Source organism: Macrobrachium rosenbergii, chromosome 41 (assembly GCF_040412425.1).
Source record: "Macrobrachium rosenbergii isolate ZJJX-2024 chromosome 41, ASM4041242v1, whole genome shotgun sequence".
In the NCBI taxonomy this organism is placed as follows: Eukaryota; Metazoa; Arthropoda; class Malacostraca; order Decapoda; family Palaemonidae; genus Macrobrachium; species Macrobrachium rosenbergii.
The window spans coordinates 20006734-20020380 of record NC_089781.1 but is presented as its reverse complement, the minus strand read 5'-3'; the positions used below and the strand labels follow the sequence as shown (position 1 = coordinate 20020380).

At 35.6% G+C, this 13647-nt stretch overlaps 1 protein-coding gene across 1 annotated transcript in view; it reads right to left on the bottom strand.

Moving 5' to 3' along the window:
- Nucleotides 1-12379, bottom strand: part of LOC136826726 (uncharacterized) — a 194047-nt gene extending 181668 nt beyond the window's left edge. Inside the window, exon 1 of the mRNA XM_067084130.1 lies at nucleotides 12374-12379. The gene's annotated coding sequence lies outside the window, so the exon portion shown is untranslated. The remainder of the gene's footprint in view (nucleotides 1-12373) is intronic.
- Nucleotides 12380-13647: the final 1268 nt, after the last annotated feature.

The following is a 13647-nucleotide window of genomic DNA, read 5'->3' as shown; positions in this document are numbered from 1 at the left end:
TTGCGGCTAATACGATTTCCATTCAAGGAGGTTGTTTCCACTTTCCCCTGACTTTTGACCGCCATCGTCAATCAAACATTGAATTGGAATCTGTCCGAAGGACAAGGGATAATCCCAGGCCCTATTCCCAGGTAGTATTCCAGCGTTCAGGGCCACCAAACTCAACACAGGTGGAAGGTAAGCAAGAGCAGAAAACAACGACCGGTCATTTCCATCAAAAGGATTCCGGCATCTCACGTACCACCCACGTCTCAGCCATGGAAATACGATTGTCACCTTCCAAATGTCCATATTCGCTAGTGTCCAAAATGTATTGTTGTGTCGTGTAATCATTGTTGCCGTTGTCATGGATTCATATATATATATATATATATATATATATATATATATATATATATATATATATATATATATATATATATATATATATATAGATGCAGTAATGTGTGTGTTTTGTACATATACTGTATGTATGTATGTAGGTGATATTGAGATGCACGTGTGCTTTGACAGAAATGACCCTTTGTTTTCAGCTCGCTGTACCTTCCACTTTGTCGAATTTGGTTGGCGTGACCGTTGGAATAATTGCCGATTTTGGAATATTCCTTTATTACTGGCAGCTTATTTATTTGTGTTGTTACATTAATTGCATAATATCTATATCACGGATCGCTACTATCACAATATTATCATATAAATAAAACAGGTTAATTTGCAGCAAAACAACAAATACAAACGCTATTACAATGATTGTTTATGATTTCGTGCGTCTGGTAGCATGCTACGGGTGACTACCGTCTGAAAACCCTCCGGATTGTGGTAAGTGTGAGGTCTCATCTCGGCCGTAATCAAAGGGCTAATGAAAATTAAAATAATTAATAATTTCCCATATTTTGGTAATCATAGAATCAACTAAAAACGATTATTAAATAAAATTATCTAAAAATGAAAAAAATCCCAACGTAGGGTGGGTCTGCCCAGACCCAACTTGCACCAGATAGGGTTAAGAGACTGGCCAGTCTTGGAGGCCTTTGGGCCTCATCCTTGAAGTTCTTGGGCCCTCCAGGCCTGCTTCCCCAGCCTGGCAGGATACTGCAGCCTTCCTCCGAGAGAAGCAGCCTCTGGGTCGGACCCTTCCCTTCAAGGCTGCCCTCAAGAGACTGGCCAGCCTTGGAGGACTTTGGGTCTCATCCTTGAAGTTCTTGGGCCCTCTCCAGGCCTGCTTCCCCAGCCTGGCAGGATACCTGCCTTCCTCCGAGAAAGCAGCAGCCTCTGGGTCAGACCCTTCCCTTCAAGGCTGCCCTTAAAGAGACTTCCCCTTCAAGGCCATCCTTGGAGGACTTTGGGCCTCATCCTTGAAGTTCTTGGGCCCTCTCCAGGCCTGCTTCCCCAGCCTGGCAGGATACCTGCCTTCCTCCGAGGAAGCAGCCTCTGGGTCAGACCCTTCCCTTCAAGGCTGCCCTCAAGAGACTGGCCAGCCTTGGAGGACTTTGGGTCTCATCCTTGAAGTTCTTGGGCCCTCTCCCAGCCCTGCTTCCCCAGCCTGGCAGGATACCTGCCTTCCTCCGAGGAAGCAGCCTCTGGGTCAGACCCTTCCCTTCAAGGCTGCCCTTAAGAGACTGGCCATCCTTGGAGGACTTTGGGCCTCATCCTTGAAGTTCTTGGGCCCTCTCCAGGCCTGCTTCCCCAGCCTGGCAGGATACCTGCCTTCCTCCGAGGAAGCAGCCTCTGGGTCGGACCCATCCTTCAAGGCTGCCCACCCATCCCTTCAAGGCTGCCCTCAAGAGACTGGCCAGCCTTGGAGGACTTTGGGTCTCATCCTTGAAGTTCTTGGTCCCTCTCCAGGCCCGCTTCCCAGCCTGGCAGGATACCTGCCTTCCTCCGAGGAAGCAACCTCTGGGTCAGACCCTTCCCTTCAAGGCTATCCTTAAGAGACTGGCCAGCCTAGGAGGACTTTGGGCCTCATCCTTGAAGTTCTTGGACCCTCTCCAGGCCTGCTTCCCAGCCTGGCAGGATACCTGCCTTCCTCCGAGGAAGCAGCCTCTGGGTCGGACCCTTCCCTTCAAGGCTGCCCTCAAGAGACTGGCCATCCTTGGAGGACTTTGGGTCTCATCCTTGAAGTTCTTGGGCCCTCTCAGGCCCGCTTCCCCAGCCTGGCAGGATACCTGCCTTCCTCCAAGGAAGCAGCCTCTGGGTCAGACCCTTCCCTTCAAGGCTGCCCTTAAGAGACTGGCCAGTCCTTGGAGGACTTTGGGCCCTCATCCTTGAAGTTCTTGGGCCCTCTCCAGGCTTGCTTCCCCAGCCTGGCAGGATACCTGCCTTCCTCCGAGGAAGCAGCCTCTGGTCAGGACCCTTCCTTCAAGGCTGCCCTCAAAAGACTGGCCATCCTTGGAGGACTTTGGGTCTCATCCTTGAAGTTCTTGGGCCCTCTCCAGGCCCGCTTCCCCAGCCTGGCAGGATACCTGCCTTCCTCCGAGGAAGCAGCCTCTGGGTCAGACCCTTCCCTTCAAGGCTGCCCTCAAGAGACTGGCCAGCCTTGGAGGACTTTGGGCCTCATCCTTGAAGTTCTTGGGCCCTCTCAGGCCTGCTTCCCCAGCCTGGCAGGATACCTGCCTTCTTCCGAGGAAGCAGCCTCTGGGTCGGACCCTTCCCTTCAAGGCTGCCCTCAAGAGACTGGCCATCCTTGGAGGACTTTGGGCCTCATCCTTGAAGTTCTTGGGCCTCTCCAGGCCTGCTTCCCCAGCCTGGCAGGATACCTGCCTTCCTCCGAGGAAGCAGCCTCTGGTCAGACCCTTCCCTTCAAGGCTGCCCTCAAGAGACTGGCCAGCCTAGGAGGACTTTGGGCCTCATCCTTGAAGTTCTTGGGCCCTCTCCAGGCCTGCTTCCCCAGCCTGACAGGATACCTGCCTTCCTCCGAGGAAGCAGCCTCTGGAGTCGGACCCTTCCCTTCAAGGCTGCCCTCAAAAGACTGGCAAGCCTTGTAGGCTTTTGGGGCCAATCCTTAAAGGGCTTGGGCCCTTTCCATGGGAAGGGTCAGACCCGCCAGGCTGCTTCCTTGGAGGAAGGAAGCGGCCTCTGGTCGGACCCTTCCCCTCACCAATACTCTTTGCTTTCTCTTACCCTACTTTTCAAAACTGACACTTTCTGTCTCCGAAGGCTTCAGCCTGGCAGACGATTTGAAGCATCTCGGAGATTGTTCTTGGACTCTTTGAAGCTCGGCGCATGCGCGAATGGCATTTCTCTCGTCCTTCCAGGAGCCGGAGGACTTAAGGATTCCAAAATGTCTTCAGGGAAAATCTCGAAGGTTTTAGATCATTTCAACATCGCGATAACCATTACTTGGAGTTCTTTTTCTGGCACATAAACAGCTTCTTTGCTTTAAGGAGTCGTCTTCTATAAACTTATGAGATTCCCTCTTACTGACGATATTGATCATCCCTTCGATTCTTCCTTGCTTCTCCGAAAAGTAATTCTGTGAATCAAAATCTTTGAAGTAGTTTCTAACACCTCAGGTTATCTACTTTATTCTTCGTCAGCATTCTTCAGTATACCTCCACGCCGATGTCGTCTCTTTTTGTTCCTTCTCTTTCTTATTTCGAGCGAAGAACTGCTCCAAGCGGTAATTTTGGGCATCCAAAATCCCCTCTCAATCAGCTTAGAAAACACCTCAAGTTCTCTACCTTTTATTTCGTATAAATTCTTCAGTTCCTCCGTTCCACTGTCTTCCTCTCTTCTTGATTATTTCCTTCCTTATTTCGAATGAAGAGCTTGCGTCCGTGAGTGACAATACGACTGTAGAGGTGCCGAATAATCGCAGAAGGCGGGAACCTCGACTTCATACTGCTCCATGAAGTAGTCCATATTTTCAGCAGTAAACAATTACAGACTGAAGCTATCTGCCATTCTCGTGATGTACTTTTCCCTCTTGAAAATCTCTTTTAGTCGATCTGCTTCGTCATCCAGTTCATTTTAACCATAAACTTCGCCTTCTTTGCTCACATGCTGTCTCTGAAGGCTTCAAGACGTCTTCCTGGAGGATCCCTGAGATGGCCACTGTAGTCCTTGGTGTCAGTGCACCTATTGAGTGATGGCACTATACGCATGAGCTGAAGAATTCTAAAACGACTGCAGGAAAAACACGAAGATATTACGGCGCCAGGCGACAATGATTCTTTCTTGCAGCAGAAGGTATGAAATTTTCTTGAAAGCTTTATTGCCACGAAAACATCAATATTTAAAAAAAAAAAAAAAAAAAAGAAATTAAAAATTTAGTGAAAAATCATCATCGTATCCTTTTCTCTCGTCGCCGGGAGAAATATATATATATATATATATATATATATATATATATATATATATATATATATATATATATATATATATATATATATATATATATATATATATATATATATATATATATATATATATATATATATATATATATATATATATATATATATATATATATATATATATATATATATATATATATATATATATATATATATATTATATATATATATATATATATATATATATATATATATATATATATATTTATATATATATATATATATATATATATATATATATATATATATATATATATATATATATATATATATATATATATATATATATATATATATATATATATATATATATATATTTATATATATATATATATATATATATATATATATATATATATATATATATATATATATATATATATATATATATATATATATATATATATATATATATATATATATATATATATATATATATATATATATATATATATATATATTTATATATATATATATATATATATATATATATATATATATATATATAAATATATTTATATATATATATATATATATATATATATATATATATATATATATATATATATATATATATATATATATATATATATATATATATATATTTATATATATATGTATATATATATATATATATATATATATATATGTATGTATATATACATACACATATATATATATAAATATATACAGTATATATGTATATATATATATATATATATATATATATATATTCATATATATATATATTATATACATGTATATATATATATATATATATATATATATATATATATATATATATATATATATATATATATATATATATATATATATATATATATATATATATATATATATATATATATATATATATATATATATATATATATATATATATATATATATGTATATATATATATATGTATATCTACATATATTTATATATCTATATATATGTATATATATACATATAGATAGATAGATAGATAGATAGATAGATAGATAGATAGATAGATAGATATCTCCTCCCGACGACGAGGGAAAAGGATACGATGATGATGATTTTTCGCTACATTTACATTTATTTCTTTAAAAAAAAATGCTATTTTCGTGGCAATAAAGCTTTCAAAAATTTCACCCCAGGGAGGACAAGATCAACTTGAAATTATTATTATAGATAGATACATATACATAAATATATGTATATATAAGTATATATATATATATTTATATATATATATATATATATATATATATATATATATATATATATATATATATATATATGTGTGTGTGTGTGTGTGTGTGTGTGTGTGTGTGTATACACTGGTTTGTGCGTCTGTGTGCGTTAATTTTTCCCAATAGTTAAAAATAAGGTGGTCTCAAGAATTTCTGTTTCCTGAAATGGTCATCACTAGCGCCCAGTAATCCAGTCAGCTTCAAGAGAAAAGTGACCTTTTTGTTTTAACAAGGCTTCTCCATTGCCATTGATCACCTTATTAAGGGGAGAGAGAGAGAGAGAGAGAGAGATGGCTGCCTCCAGCAAGGAATGATTAAGTTTTTCGCTTAGCAGAGTAAGTTATAAATATATAGTTTTTTTATGGTACCAGCATCAAATTATAATAGTAGATTTTTGAAGGATACAGAGTAGTTTAAATCAACTTGTCTTATTTAAATAAAAATTCTTCTTCGGAAAAGAAATAAGTTTTAGAGTCTTCAAGAACACTATTAAAGACGCACGGAAAACTTTTCCAATATTCCTGGAAAACCTGTCTACCATATACTTTGGAGGCTTGTATTTCAAGTCAATGGTCCCTGTATGCTTGTCCCGTATGAATTGGATTCATATTCTAAAAAAAAAAATAATAGTAATAAAAAAATACTCATAGTAGCATGAGTCTTAAAATGAAGTAGCAAATCCACAGTTGTATATTTATCTTTAAATATATGTACATATACATAACTGTGGAATTGCTTCTCCAATAATAATAATAATAATAATAATAATAATAATAATAATAATAATAATAATAATAATAATAATAATAATATAATAATAATACTGAGATAATATTAAGCAAACTTTTTACTGATGAAGATGCAATTTTTAATAATTTTAGTAGGACATTTTTTTAAACAACTTTTAGAGCTGGCCGTGCTGGACACGACCTTTGCCTTCAGTTTGTATAAACAAACTGAAGGGATGGCCATGGGATCACCACTTGGTCCAATTTTTGCTAACATCTTCATGTGCTCCTGGAGGAGCGCATAATAGAAGAATGTCCCATTAGGTTCCGCCCTCTATTTTATCGAAGATATGTTGACGACACGTTCTCCCTATTTCGTCATGAATGTCATGCAGAGTCCTTTCTGGAGTTCGTCATCCGACAACATCCAAACATAAGGTTCGCTATGGAGAAGGAGGTAAATAACAAACTCCCCTTCCTTGATCTTATTATTTCCAGAGGTGGCTCAGGTTTTTACACAGGTGTGTATAGAAAAAATACATTTACTGGTTTGGGAATGAATTTTTATAGTTCGTGTTTCTTTCATTTGAAACTGAACTCTATTTTAACCCTCCTCCATAGGGCTTACACCCACTCGTCAAACTGGAAGAGTTTCCACGATGAGATATCCTTTTTAGTGAAATATTTCAATAATAATTGTTTTCCATCACGACTTTTTTCAGATCCTAAATAAACTGCTACTACAGAAAATGACTCCGGCAACACCTGAATCGACTGTGCCGAAACTAAAGATGTATGCAAGTTTCCCTTTCGTGCATGATGATACTTTTAGGAGAAAATGCACAGCCATTATTCAAAAGAGTTTTCCAGCTTTAAACCTGAAAATCATCCCGAAAAATCCCTTTACAATAGGGTCTCTGTTCAGGGTCAAAGACCGGCTCAGTCCTCTGTTTTCGTCCAGCGTTGTTTACAAGTACACTTGCCCGGGATGTGATCACGGGATATACATATGTGGGATGCACGAGGAGGCTGTTGAAGGTCCGCATAGATTCCCACAGGGGCATAAGTCATAGAACAGGTAGCAGGTTATCTAATCCTGAGCAATCAAATATACGAAATCATTCAAAATTATGTAAAACTTATATTGACAGCTAGGCCGAGTGCAGAACAACAACGACTTAACCATCCTAGAATCCATAATTATCAGGAAGACTGTGCCGTCGTTAAATACTCAATCGTCCTCAGTGAAATTGTTTATAGCCTAGTTTGGGCAACTGGTTTTCCTCACTCTGTTTGTACTTATTTATGTTAGTCTTGTTCTTTCTTTCATATAGGTAGGTTGTTTTAAGATTTTAGTGAACTCCTTTTACTCATTATTGACTTGTCTTGGAATGAGGTGTTTTGTTTTAAATATTTTTACTACATAAAGAGCTGTTGCCATTGCATTAATTTGTTATTGATGTTCGCAAATTATATTATATTTTATAGCCTTGAAAATGCGACTTGGAATTCGTCATGGAACGTCGGCATTGAAAATAAACTGTAGATGATGAGGATGCCTTTCCCTACTGCTTCCTTCGTGATGTATATATATATATATATATATATATATATATATATATATATATATATATATATATATATATATATATATATATATATATATATATTAAAAAGGACCTCATTCAAACTGCATGGTATCTATAGATACCATCCAGTTTGAATGAGGTCCTTTAGTAATTTAGTTAATGCACAGAACAATTGTGTATGTGATAAAGTTAATATATACGTATGTATACATATATGTGTGTGTTAGTGTGTGTATTAACAGATAGTTAGATAGTTAGACACAGAGATAGATGCATAGATAGAAATATATATATATATATATATATATATATATATATATATATATATATATATATATATATGTATATATATAATATATATATATATATATATATATATATATATATATATATATATATATATATAAATACATATATATATATATATATATATATATATACATATATATATATATATATATATATATATATATATATATACATATATGCATATATATAGTAAAGAGTACGGATAGGAAGAACAGTCAGCTCATCATTGATATATTTATTAATAGGTGCGCTTCAGGATCACCCATATCCCATCTTTTCTGGCTAAAAAGATACAAAAACACTAATTAAAACTGACAACAGAGCTTACAAAATTAAAATGCTTTAAAGATTGAAAAATGACAATGACAAAACAAGAAATAGATTACCTTCAGTAGTAAAGTCCAGAGGATGAAAACTGAATAAGAGTAAACAAGGTTAGCAAGTAAACAAGAAAGGCCGGGGGTGGGGTTACTATAGTACGACCGTTTTAGGAAGAGACTTTGCCCCTCTTAAACTGACCATTAACCTTCTGACTTCAAGCTCTCATTGTTTGCGCCTGTTATCAAGCACGTGTACTATAATAGAAAGTTCTGAATGAAGTTTTGTTGTCCCACTTAAATTTTAGATAAAAAAAAAAAAAAATTCAATATATGAAAATGATAGATGCAAGAAATTTGGAAACCTAGATGTGCTTTCATTTTCAGTTTTGTTTATTTGGATGCTGTACTGAGCAATGTTCTTGAGTTACGTCATCTACTATAGTTTTTATTACTGTTCCTTTGCTGTTATCGAAGTCATATAATTGTGATATAGTTTTGAGCTTTTGAATTGTTTTCTTTCGTGTATGCCGTGATCCGTCTTTACCTCCTTGCTGTATCAAAGGTTGAATTTTCACTGTGCAGCTATAAAATAGCTCATAATAAATATTCTTTAAATATTGTTACACCCATATATATATATATATATATATATATATATATATATATATATATATATATATATATATATATATATATATATATATATAGGTGTAACAATATTTAAAGAATGTTTATTATGAGCTATTTTATAGCTGTACAGTGAAAAATTCAACCTTGATACAGCAAGGAGGTAAAGACGGATTACGGCATGCACGAAAGAAAGCAATTCAAAAGCTCAAAACTATATCACAATTATATATATATATATATATATATATATATATATATATATATATATATATATATATATATATATATATATATTACACATTTATACAGTATTAGATTTACCTGTGCTTTTAAAGCACTGTCATATGATACTCATCACTGCTGTGGCATTTCTGTTATATGTAGATTTTTAAAGATATTTCTGCCACTTTCTGTCGAAAAACAGATCTATATTTCAATTTATTTCAATTTCAGTGTTCAACAGGATATCACACAACAAGGGAAAGCAATAAATTTATTTACAATCGAAGTATGAGGAGACATTACTTATGAAGAATCCTCGTCAGAGGATGCTACATCGATAACAAAAGAATCTATATATTTATCAATGCAAACATCTCTTGAAGCGTCATCTCTTTTTATATCTTCGGCATGTCTCACATCATTGGCCCAGTTGTCAGAAGATATGGATTCAATTGCTTCTTTGACCAAAGGAAGCAGGTCTGATTTTTAAAATGATTCTTCTTTGCCACGTATGATTTCACCTGCGCCCATATCAGTTCTGTTGCATTATACTGGCAGTGATATGTAGGCAGCCTAACCACTATGTCCATGATCTCTTGCCAGTCTGTCAATCACGTAATCATTTTCTTTACATGAATGTCTTTGCAACTTTACTAATTTTTATTAGCCAGTCTTTAACTTCATCCTTTTTGGCAGACATTGTCGGAGGTTTATTAATTCGAACTGAATGATAAGAAGCGTTATCCAACACTATGATGGCAGATGGCCCTATATTGGGAAGAAGCTGGGTTTTAAACCATTTTTCAAACACTGCAGAATTCATCTGAATTTCTAGATTGCGTATCCCTTGTCAGCTGGGTGCTTGATCATTGATAAAAATATTACCCAGAAATGTGGTTAATATTGCAACCAATATTGTGATTGTGTCTACTTACTCTCAATGTTATTGATGTACAATTAGAAGGAATAAATCATAGGTAAAAATTTTTATTCTGTCACGCCTCTCTCTCTCTCTCTCTCTCTCTCTCTCTCTCTCTCTCTCTCTCTCTCTCTCTTTTTTTTTTTTGCCCAGCTAGTGGAATAGTAAGCGGAACCATAAAAATGATGAACATTCTTTATGATTAGTTTTCTGACGAATATACAAATAATTTTTAACTATAATACACAACTGTGATGTAGCTGTCCTTTACAGATTCAAACAGAATTAGAGAAAATGACAAAAAAAAAAAAGACTGTCATCCTCAATCAGTGCAGTGCTTATACCTCTGGCAACACTAAACCCCGATATATAGTACTTATCCTATGTTTATTTATTTGTGTTGTTACATTAATTGCATAATATCTATATCACGGATCGCTACTATCACAATATTATCATATAAATAAAACAGGCTAATTTGCAGCAAAACAACAAATACAAACGCTATTACAATGATTGTTTACGATTTCGTGCGTCTGGTAGCATGCTACGGGTGACTACCGTCTGAAAACCCTCCGGATTGTGGTAAGTGTGAGGTCTCATCTCGGCCGTAATCAAAGGGTTAAAAACTACTGAGGCTAGAGGGCTGCAAATTGGTATGTCTATCATCCACCCTTCAATCATCAAACATACGAAATTGCAGCCCTCTAGCCTCAGAGACTCAGTAGTTTTTATTTTATTTTAGGTTAAAGTTAGCCATGATCGTGCTTCTGGCAACGCAATAACACAGGCCACCACGCCCGGCTGAGAGTTTCATGGGCTGCGGCTCATACAGTATTATACCGAGACCACCGAAAGATAGATGTATTTTCGGTGGCCTTGAGTATAAGCTGTGCAGAAACTCGATTGCGCCGAAGAAACTTCGGAGCATTTTTTACTTTTTTTTTAAAGTAAACTTGACACTGCAGTCTCCTTCGAAGGAGGCCATCGCTTCCAGACGTCCCTGGCGAAGAATGCAATATCTTATCCTTCCTGAGAATTACCTGAAACAACAGAAGGACCCTCCAGAGTGGGAACTGGACCCGGGCGTCAGCCGTTCCAGTTTCCAGCGCTCTATTCCAGTCACTGAAACACAGAAAGCTGGAGTAAGCTTTAAGAAAATTCTTTATTTTCTTTTTTCTTAGAAAGACATTCGTTGAAATGGTAAGACACTTTATTGTAAAATAGCGGGATTTAAATAGTTTTGAGTTTTCTCTAAAAGAAAACTATTGTGCCGGCTTTGTCTGTCCGTCCGCACTTTTTTCTGTCCGCACTTTTTCTGTCCGCCCTCAGATCTTAAAAACTACTGAGGCTGGAGGGCTGCAAATTGGTATGTTGATCACCCATCCTCCAATCATCAGACATACCAAATTGTAGTAATCTAGTCTCAGTAGTTTTTCTTTTATATAAGGTTAACGTTAGCCATGACCGTGCGTCTGGCAACGATATATGCAGCCACCACCAGGCTGTGGTTAAAGTTTCATTGGCCGCGGTTCATACAGCATCATACTGAGACCACCGAAAGATATATCTATTGTCGGTGGTCATGATTATACGATCTACAGAAAACTCGATTGCGCCGAAGAAATTGGGCGCATTTTCTACTTTTTTTCTCAACAGTAATTGAATTCCTTATTCCAATATTCAACCTCGGATCGAAACCAAAGCTACTCAGAAAAAATATTTGTCCTCAAAATTGACAATCTGTATTAGATCTCTCTCTCTCTCTCTCTCTCTCTCTCTCTCTCTCTCTCTCTCTCTCTCTCTCTCTATCTCTCTCTCTCTCTCTTCAATATACTTGTATATATTATAATAATATATATAATATCATGCATAATATATATATATATATATATATATATATATATATATATATATATATATATATATGTATATATATATAAATGTGTATATATAAAGGATATGTGTGTGTGTGTGTGTGCATAACTGTACATCAAAATATACAATAATTATCACAATAATGAAACTCGCAGCCTCCCCAAAAAATTAATGAATTTTTTTTAAATAATCAAAATTCGTATAAATAAACAGATAAGAAAAGAAAGACTAATGCCAAAAACCAAACGAAATGCTATAAAGAGAAGGACTGAAAGAAATAAAAGAAAAAAAAAGGGTTAATGCTCAACAAAATGAACAACAGGCTTCTTCCAGGTAAGCCAGGGAGTGAAATGAACCGAAGCTGTAAAAAAGAAAATGCGTAATTAACCGTGTCGTTATTAGCTTCGTTTATCCCCGTTTCTTTCTCTCCTCCGCCTTTTTCTATCGACCCTTCCTACGCTCTCTCTCTCTCTCTCTCTCTCTCTCTCTCTCTCTCTCTCTCTCTCTCTCTCTCTCATTTTCACTCAGTCTCTCTCCTTTTGCTACGACAAGTCCTAGTGAGGAAAAGTCTTAATTTCTTTTGACGAGACGAGTGTTCAAGTTCTACCAATTATTATTATTATTATTATTATTATTATTATTATTATTATTATTATTATTATTATTATGACCCAAGAATTCTACTAATTCAGTCTATTATTAGTATTATTATTTTTAGCCAAGATTTCTATTAATGCACTCTATTATTATCATTATTATTGAGGATACCGAGTAGTATCTGAAAATCTCTCCTTATCATTTTTAACTCTGAACATTAATATTTTTAACATTTCTGTGGATTTTAATTCTCGATATTATAGCGTCTTTACAGGGGATCATTAGTTCATTATTATTATCATTATAACTGTTGTTATTGTTATTATCATTATTAGCCAAATATTCTATTATTATTATTATTATTTGAAGGAAGTAGACCCTCTTTTAAACAGGTCTTATTAAAAAGGATGGCTGTATTATGCGAATTTATCTTATATAGTGTCTTTTCTATCTTCCTTATGATTCGCTCTTCAGGCTCAGCGATGTTAGTCAGCAACTGGCCGATATTCATGTTGGAAAAGGATAGTGTGCGGAATATGGGAAGTCTTTTATTAAAATATCCAATCAGAAATCGTTCGTCTGGATTCAGGTTTTATTATTATTATTATTATTATTATTATTATTATTATTATTATTATTATTATTATTATTATTATTATTATTATTATTATAACTTTATTTCCTTAATTATTAACTGCGTCCAAAAATCAAAAATTCGAAACAAAATTCAAACCCAAACCGGAATTGCAACAGCAATTAATGATAATATTTTCTTTGGCCTCTGAAACGCAAACGAATTGTTTTCAGTGAAATCTCTCTCCTTTTGTAATCAGAGTTGTTCCTGGGACATCAGAAGAG